The 7,841-nt window shown below is 39.3% G+C and overlaps 1 pseudogene; it reads left to right on the top strand.

The window, feature by feature from the left end:
* Positions 1-2,752: 2,752 nt before the first annotated feature.
* Positions 2,753-3,256, top strand: LOC128627220 (60S ribosomal protein L22-like; annotated as a pseudogene).
* Positions 3,257-7,841: the final 4,585 nt, after the last annotated feature.

Below are 7,841 nucleotides of genomic sequence, written 5' to 3'. Positions count from 1 at the left end.
CGATCTCATGTAAAGCAGTCTGGAGGCTGGCAACCCAGAACCATCTCACAGCTCTAAGAAAGTATCAGGAATCCAGGTGCCTTTCAGGTTTCTGGTCTACCATCCTTAATCCATAGCCTCTACACTCAGGGTAACAAGGTGACTCATGGAGCCCTCACTATCATTCCACAGTTCAACTCAAAAGAAGGCCAATGGCAAGGGAACAGAATGGCACCTCCCTCTTTTCACTCCCCCCCAACAGAGTCAGATCCTTTAAGGATATGTTCACATCAATGGCCACACTTAAGTGCAAGAGGGGATGGGAAATATAGTCTAGTTGGGCACATTGATACATGAATAAATTCAGGGATTGTTAAAGAACAAGAAGGGATGTTGAGTAGCCAAAGAAGCAGGCTCCTAACTGTTTATTAGTCAACTTAAGGGACTGGGGAAAGACTTGAAATCACCTTTGAGACAGGAGGGCACTGTAGTTCCTCTCTTCTGACTGATCAGAACTGTTTGCTCTGTCTTCACTTCAAGTGCCCTGCCTTCCTCCAACACAGCTTCAGCCACAATTATTTAAGTCTCTCTTTACTACTGTCTCTAGGACAGGGAGCACATTCTCCTGTACCTTACCTTCACTTCCTGGCAATATTCTGCATATCCTAGCTTTTTATCTCCTGGCCAGTACCCCAAACCCTGGAAGGTGCTGATTCAGACTCTGCTCCAGATTCCAGTGTGGCAATGTATAAGCTCAATTCCTGTCTGTGTTTTGTCATTATTGTTGTTTTCCTGTAAAGATGCACTCATATTGAAATCGTCTTTTAGGCACAGAGATAAAAAATGGTGACAGTGCCGCCCTGCGTTCGCAGTTCATCCACAGCCACTTTCTTCAAGGATCCACTGAGAGACCTAGGTTCTTGGTGCACATAGATGATGAGCACTTTTTTCCCTAAGTCCAGAGAATAACTGATTTCTCTTAAAGAGCAGTTCCTCTTTGTCAAAATTGAATACGGACTAAGATAAAAATGAAATATGTAGGAGTATTACAGCAACTGAAGTAAGAAATACCAACATTTTAGTGAGTTTTTAATCCAGTCATATCATAGCTCATTGTCACTTCAGTTTACTGATATACACATATACAATGGGTCAAATTACGATTCCTCAAAATCATACAATGAAGTCTTTGAAAAGCCCAATCAATCTATTTTAGTTTTCCTTTATTAGAAGTTACAGCCCTACTCCTGAACATCAAAATAGAAAAGTACTGTAACTAATCTTTTGTGCTAACCCTGCGTTGGCAGGCACCAGCTCCTGACACAGTTCTGCTTCCCTTCCTTCAGCCCCATCGAAATTTCACACTTTAATAAGATATCAAAATTGGGCTCCTAGTTCTACTGCAGGGAAGGCAGGTGGAATAATGAGAGGAAATCTAAAAAGAGTCCAGTCTTCTAGGTGCTGATGTATCATTATTACCAACAGCTTCTGAAGTAGTATTTCCCTTGTTCATGTGAGATTATGTACTGATTTTGGGGGGGGAGGCAGCTCTGGTGACTTGTTTAAATTTTCCCAGGTAATGGCTAAGGCCAAAATGTTTAAACATTTGATTTGAAATTTTCAGTTTAGGTCCTTAAGGAAAAAATACAAAGGTTAGTCCAAAGCACACAAATTTGGGGCATTCAACTGAGGATGAAGGTGGAATTCCATGAGTTAGACTAATAATTAATATTTTTTATTTTAACTTCTCATACTCATGTTTAAATGAATGGATTCTGCTTGGGGGCTTTATAGGAAAATGGAGACAATGCAACATCTATGTCCATAATTCTCAATTAGAGGCAGTGTTGCCTCCCAGAAGATATTTCACCATATTTGGAGACTCGTTCAGTTTTCACCACTCAGGGTGGGGGGAGCTACTGGCTTCTGGTAGATAGAGCCCCACAGATGCTGCTAAACAACCGACAATGCATGAAGCACAGGCTTATCTGGCCCAAAATGTCATTAGTGCTGAGGTGGAGAATGTATAATATCACATTTAGAGTGGATTTTTATCTTCTGAAATGAAAGAACTTCCATGTTATATTGTTGAAAGAAAAAAAGATGTCACAGAATGGGGTGCTTGTCATGAGCAGGGACACAGGTGAAGATGGGGAGTCATACTGAATTTCTAACCATGGTTACTCCCAGGCCTCACTCACTCAACTATTTATTGAGCATCTACTATTCTCAGGGATCACTCCAGAGACTGGACAACATGGTCCTTACTTTTGAGGAAATTATATTGGTAGGATTTAAATACACAAGAAAACAAGAAAATACAAAATAAGGTAATTCAAGTTAGTGATCCACATTATAAAAGAGTGTTTGTTATACACTTCAGTATTGTATGGCTTTTCAAAACCATATAAGCAATTTTTAATTAAAATTTTAATTTAAAAAAGTTTAACTCTCCCATAGCTAATAGTCACCTGCCATATTCTAGGATGATGAATTTTTTTCTGTGACAGGCAGAAGGTAGTTTTGCTATTGATCCTGGGCACAGAATGATTCCATGTACCCGGCCCCAGGCTTTCGGATGCAGTTGCTTTCCTCAGTGACCTCAACAATCTAGAAGAGAAAAACAAACACTTGAGGGAGGTGGGGAGACAAGGTGGTGAGGCTGATGTAGGTTCTAAGGCTCACCATCATTTTGTGGAGGACATGCAAACATAGCAGGAAAAAGGATTTTCAAGAGAGGCAAGGAACCACCCCTTCTGCCTCCACCACCACTATGGTTCCTGTGAAAAAGCTTGTGGCAAAGGGGGGCAAAAATAAGGAGTCGGTTCTGAAGTTTATCCTCTACTGCACCCACCCAGTAGAAAATAGGGCCATGGATGCTGCCAATCTTGAAGAGTTTCTTCAAAAGAGAATCAACATGATTGGTAAAGATGGTAATCTTAGTGGAGGGCTATAACCACTGAAAAAAAAAGAGTAAGATCACTGTAACTTCTGAGGTGCCTTCTCTCAAAATGTATTGGAAATATCTCACCAAAAATATTTGAAGAATAATCTCCATGATTGTTTGCATGTGGCTGCTAATAGCAAAGAAAGTCACAAGTTGAGTTACTTCCACATTAACGAGGAGGAAGATGAAGATTTAAATACGTTTATATGGCACGTTTTCTATGATTACTTCAATAAAACTTGGGAATCAAAAAAAAAAAAAGAGGGAACTCTGGAGATTCAGTCCTCAAAGGACAGGTCATATGGGATGCCAAAACCAATATTTTTTTGAGAGGACTCAGAACCTTCTGAGAAGGCAGCCATAGAGGAAAGGTCCTGGGAACTGAGACATCTCATAGGAAGCAGCATTGTGCCTCTCAGTCCTTCCTCCCTCTCCCAAATGTTCCTTCCACATAATCAGTGAGGCTGAATAAAGGGCAGGAGTATTGGTAAGAAATGTGACAGCTACTATGACTACCATGTGTACAAAGTACAAGATGTCTGAGAAGAGCAAGACAGACAGTATATACGCATGGAGGCTGGCACATAATAAGGCTCTGAAAAAAATATTAGCTGTCCCTTGACTGCCTCACAGACATGAGGGAGGCCTAAATCTTCACTAACTGGCTTCTTTCTGGGAAAACAGGGTCCTCCAACACACCTTCTTTCTCTGCCAGAAGACAACCAGCTTATATACCTTGTGACTCAAGGCCAGTGTGTGGATGCTGCCTAAATGACAATTTTCTTGCTTTCTATTTTTTTAAAGATTACATTTATTTGTTTTTAGAGAGGGGACAGCAAGGAGAAAGATGGGGAAACATCAGTGCATCTTGCCTCTTGCACACCCTCCACTGGGGCCCTGGCCCAAAACCCAAGCATGTGCCCTAGACTGGGAATCGGACTGGCAACCCTGTGGTTTGCAGGCCAGAGCTCAATGCACTGAGCCACACTAGTCAAGGCAATTTCTCTTTTTTTTAACTAAAATAAGTTTTGGATAAAAAATCAGTAATTGTTGACATAATGTACAATTCTGAAGTCAAGAATTCCATGGTGCAAGTTTGTTTCCCATCCTTTGGACACTCAGTTTCACTGCCTTTCAGGTAATGTCCTTTCATATAGAGTCTGTGCTTATACAGCAATTGCAGGTATATTCTCCATTTTCTCTACACTTTGAAAATAATGGTAGTATACTATACATGTTATTTTGCATATTGCTTTCTTTTCTTTTACTTGTGCAAACTATTCCATTATATGAGGGAGCAAGGCCCTACTTTAGGGCCTGTCTCAAGTACTCCCTACTGAAGGGCAGTTTAGACTGTTTTTCCTCTTTGTTTGTTATAACCAGTGCTGCACTGAGTAATCATGTCTATATGTGTTTTCCCACATATGCTAGTGTATCTAGAAGTGAAATAGCTGGCATGAGGGAATGTGCAGTTTTAATTTTCATAGGTAATATTGAATCGCTTTCCATAAAGATTGTACCAGTTGACACTCCTACCACCAATGTTCGCAACTGCTCATTTACTCACTGTCACCACCAACAGTATTACCAATTTTTTTATAATTGCCAACCTTATAAGTGAAAAAAATGGTCTCCTGGTATAGTTCTAATTTGTATTTTTTTCACTATAAGTGAGCTTTATTATTGTGAAGAAAATTTCCTCTGCTTTTCTAGGTTCTTCTGGGTGGTCTAATGATCAAATAGACATAAGACACATCAATAAAAAAAGAAAATAACCAGCCCTGGCCAGATAGCTCAGGTGGGTAGAGCATCATCCTGATACACCAAGGTTGTGGGCTTGATCCCCAGTCAGGACACATACAAGAAGCAATCAGTGAGTGCATAAATAAGTGGAACAACAAATCTCTGTTTCTCTCACTTTCTCTTTCCCTCCCTCTCTCTCTCTCAAAATGTGAATACATTTTTTAAAAAGAGAAAATAACCAAATTTAATCATATATGTATTGGAACCCAATGTACATGAGACAGTCAGAGACCCCACATACATGAGAGGTTCAGAGACAGAAAGGGAAAATGAGGTATATATGACATTCTAGGCTAAAAATGAGGTAAAGTAAGTGGGGCTTCACGGGAGAGGAAAGTCATGCAGAGGAAGATAAACAGAGCAGATGTTCAGTAGTTAGAAGTTAACCCTACCATGTAGGTGGATCATCAGAAGTTATTTTGGCCAATAACATTTATTATTGGCAAGGTCTCTAACTCAAAGTCTTTACAGAAGAGGAAAAGTTTCTTATGAGCCAGCAGGGTTTAAGCTACCTTCAGCTCAAAATAATTCACGTGCCAGTGACACACTCCTTCCAGAGGCCTGTTCTGAAGCCCTTCAATCTCGCCTCTGAAACTTCCTGAGAAGTTTCACATTTCAGAAGTTGGGTTGACAGATTGTTCCAGATCTGATGACACCAGTCTCAGTCTTGAGGAAAGTTTAGTTTATTTAAACAGTTACATCTGATTTCAGGAGTTGGTGATGCAGGTGGTCCCCAAAGTTAGGCTTATGGTCTCAGCAATCGGGAATTTATTAAGAGACATCTCTGTAGAAACCAAAGAAAAACAATGGTTAATGACTGGAGCCGACTGTAATCCCAGTTTCTAAGTTCTGAAAGCAGCCAGTTGAGAAGATCCCTAGATATCTGGTTCAAAGTATTTTCCGATGGAGCGAAGTCAGGCAATGACAGTCTGACAGGTTCTCCTGCTTTTCAGTTTGAATACGTCTGGTGATCTCTCTGCAGCAGGCACAAAGATGGTCCACATATGAGCCGCTGTGGTAATTTCTCTGAAGTTTATGTCAGGTTGTCCCATTTTTACCTTGCTTGGCTTTATGAGAAGGGCAGTTTTAGTTCTCAGTGATTCTAAATCAAAGGACAGGAGAAAAATCGAATCAGTAGTTTGGAGAGTTATACCCAGATATGCAAGGAAGCTAGAAGACTTCTAGATTCAGTAGCTTATTGGTAGAAACAGAACCTCAAAAGACAATGAGTAACACTGAACTCTCACGTCCACAAAGGTGTGTTACTGAAACATAATATTTTTCTAAAGTCACCACCATTTTTACCAAAAATACTCAAATTAAGACGAATTTGTTTGCAAAATAGGTCTGGTTTCCATAAACTTGACTTGTTATTTACATAGGTACAACATTAATGTAATTTAAAAGATATACAGCTCTTTTAAATCTGTTTTGCTGGAATTTTTCATAAGGAATCTTCAGATTGAACTTTTAAAGCCCTCTTAAGGTTTTGAAAGCAAAGTGAAGGACTTGTCATTGTACTTTGCCAGCAATTCCTATATGTTTGGGTGAGTTCCTTTCTTCTTGAGGCCCCCAAAATATAGTGAGGTTCCTGCATCTTCCAGGAAGTGACCTTCCTTACTCACCAGGAACGGTTTCCCGGGAACCTGTAAACAAGGTGACAGGCCAGTATTTCTAAGGATTTTATTGTGTTCTCTAAGTGAGTCTTAATTCCTTAAAGCTCTGGTCATTTCTGCATCTTTGCATGTCTTCTCATATATGCATTCTAGTCAAAGCCTTGGTAATATAACCAGTTTATAATTGCATATTATTACAAGGAAAGATTCTTATTGAACTTGTCCAAGTGACAGTATTGCCATGAAAATAAGAATTCTCACTAGAGTGTCTGAATTCTGGAAAACTCAAGTAGTGAGAAAAAGATAAATGCTTCAACTCTGCTAACAAAGTTGTTAACACATTGTCCTAAGTCACAGGTAACTTAAGAGAAAAATATTTTATTAAATTCATTTAAATATGAAAGGACCAGCAATATTTCAAACAAAATGTCATAAAAGTTATAATTACCCTCACTTGTTCATTCAGTCATTTTTAATTAAGACTTACTCTGCTTGAATTCTGTTTCCCATTCATTCTGTCAATCTTGCCTGACGAATGAGGGTGATGAAATCAGTGATAATTCCAAGAAGTTTGCAAGGCTTTCTATGGAGGCTCATAGGACTTGCTCAGTGAAGTGGGTGCCTTGATCACTGGAGACTATGGAACGTGTACCACATAGGAAACACAAATGAACAGTTTCTGTGCCACTGTGAGGACATCAGCCTTGCAGCAGGGGAAGGCCTCAACTGATATGGAAAACATACATACAACAACAAGTGCATATTGATAAGCAAAACTAAACAGCAGTTGAATAAATGTACTATGGGGGAGGAAGGAATGCAAAAAACACAAAAGGGTTTGCCAAGGAGCAAGAAGAACCAAGGGGCCGTCTGGGATTTCCCATAGCCCCAACTATTTATTTAATTCATAGCCATTGTGAATCCATCTTAATTTCTCTGAGTCAGGAGCAGCCTCATGCCATGTTGCAAGGATATCAAGATGGCCAGAGTCTGGCAATGACAAGCCACTTTTGCAGAAGCAGAATAGACTTCATCTACATGTGCCCCAGTCTTTACAGATCTGCTGTGGCCATCACATGAAAGTTGGCTATGGCTTTTCAAATACAGAAGGGTAGTTCTTAACCATTGAGTAGATTCAGTTTTCTTAAGTCACGAAAGACCTCATTAAGACAACGTAAAGCACAATGTTATTTTGATAAAACACAGAATCTTTGCTTCCTCAGCAGAAAAGTTTTCACAGTATCTTTACAGGAGCAAACCAAGAGTCTAGGAAAACGAATCTTTTTAGCATATAAGAGAATATTAAGTTTTATTGTACTATTGATGTAAAGCTCATTTTTAAAACTCTTAATGAATTTATTCAATCTTATTTAGCTCAATCATATATGAAATTCCTTTCTCAAGATTTCTATTTCATAAATCTTCTACAACTTTCTGCACTTTTTTGGTTCATTTCTTTTTCTCTTACTCATTCTGAAACAACTAGAATAAAGTTA

Source organism: Artibeus jamaicensis, unplaced genomic scaffold, assembly GCF_021234435.1.
Source record: "Artibeus jamaicensis isolate MK-2021 breed Jamaican fruit bat unplaced genomic scaffold, CSHL_Jam_final contig_335, whole genome shotgun sequence".
In the NCBI taxonomy this organism is placed as follows: Eukaryota; Metazoa; Chordata; class Mammalia; order Chiroptera; family Phyllostomidae; genus Artibeus; species Artibeus jamaicensis.
The sequence above is the reverse complement of the archived record's forward strand: the minus strand, read 5'-3'. Positions and strand labels throughout refer to the sequence as shown.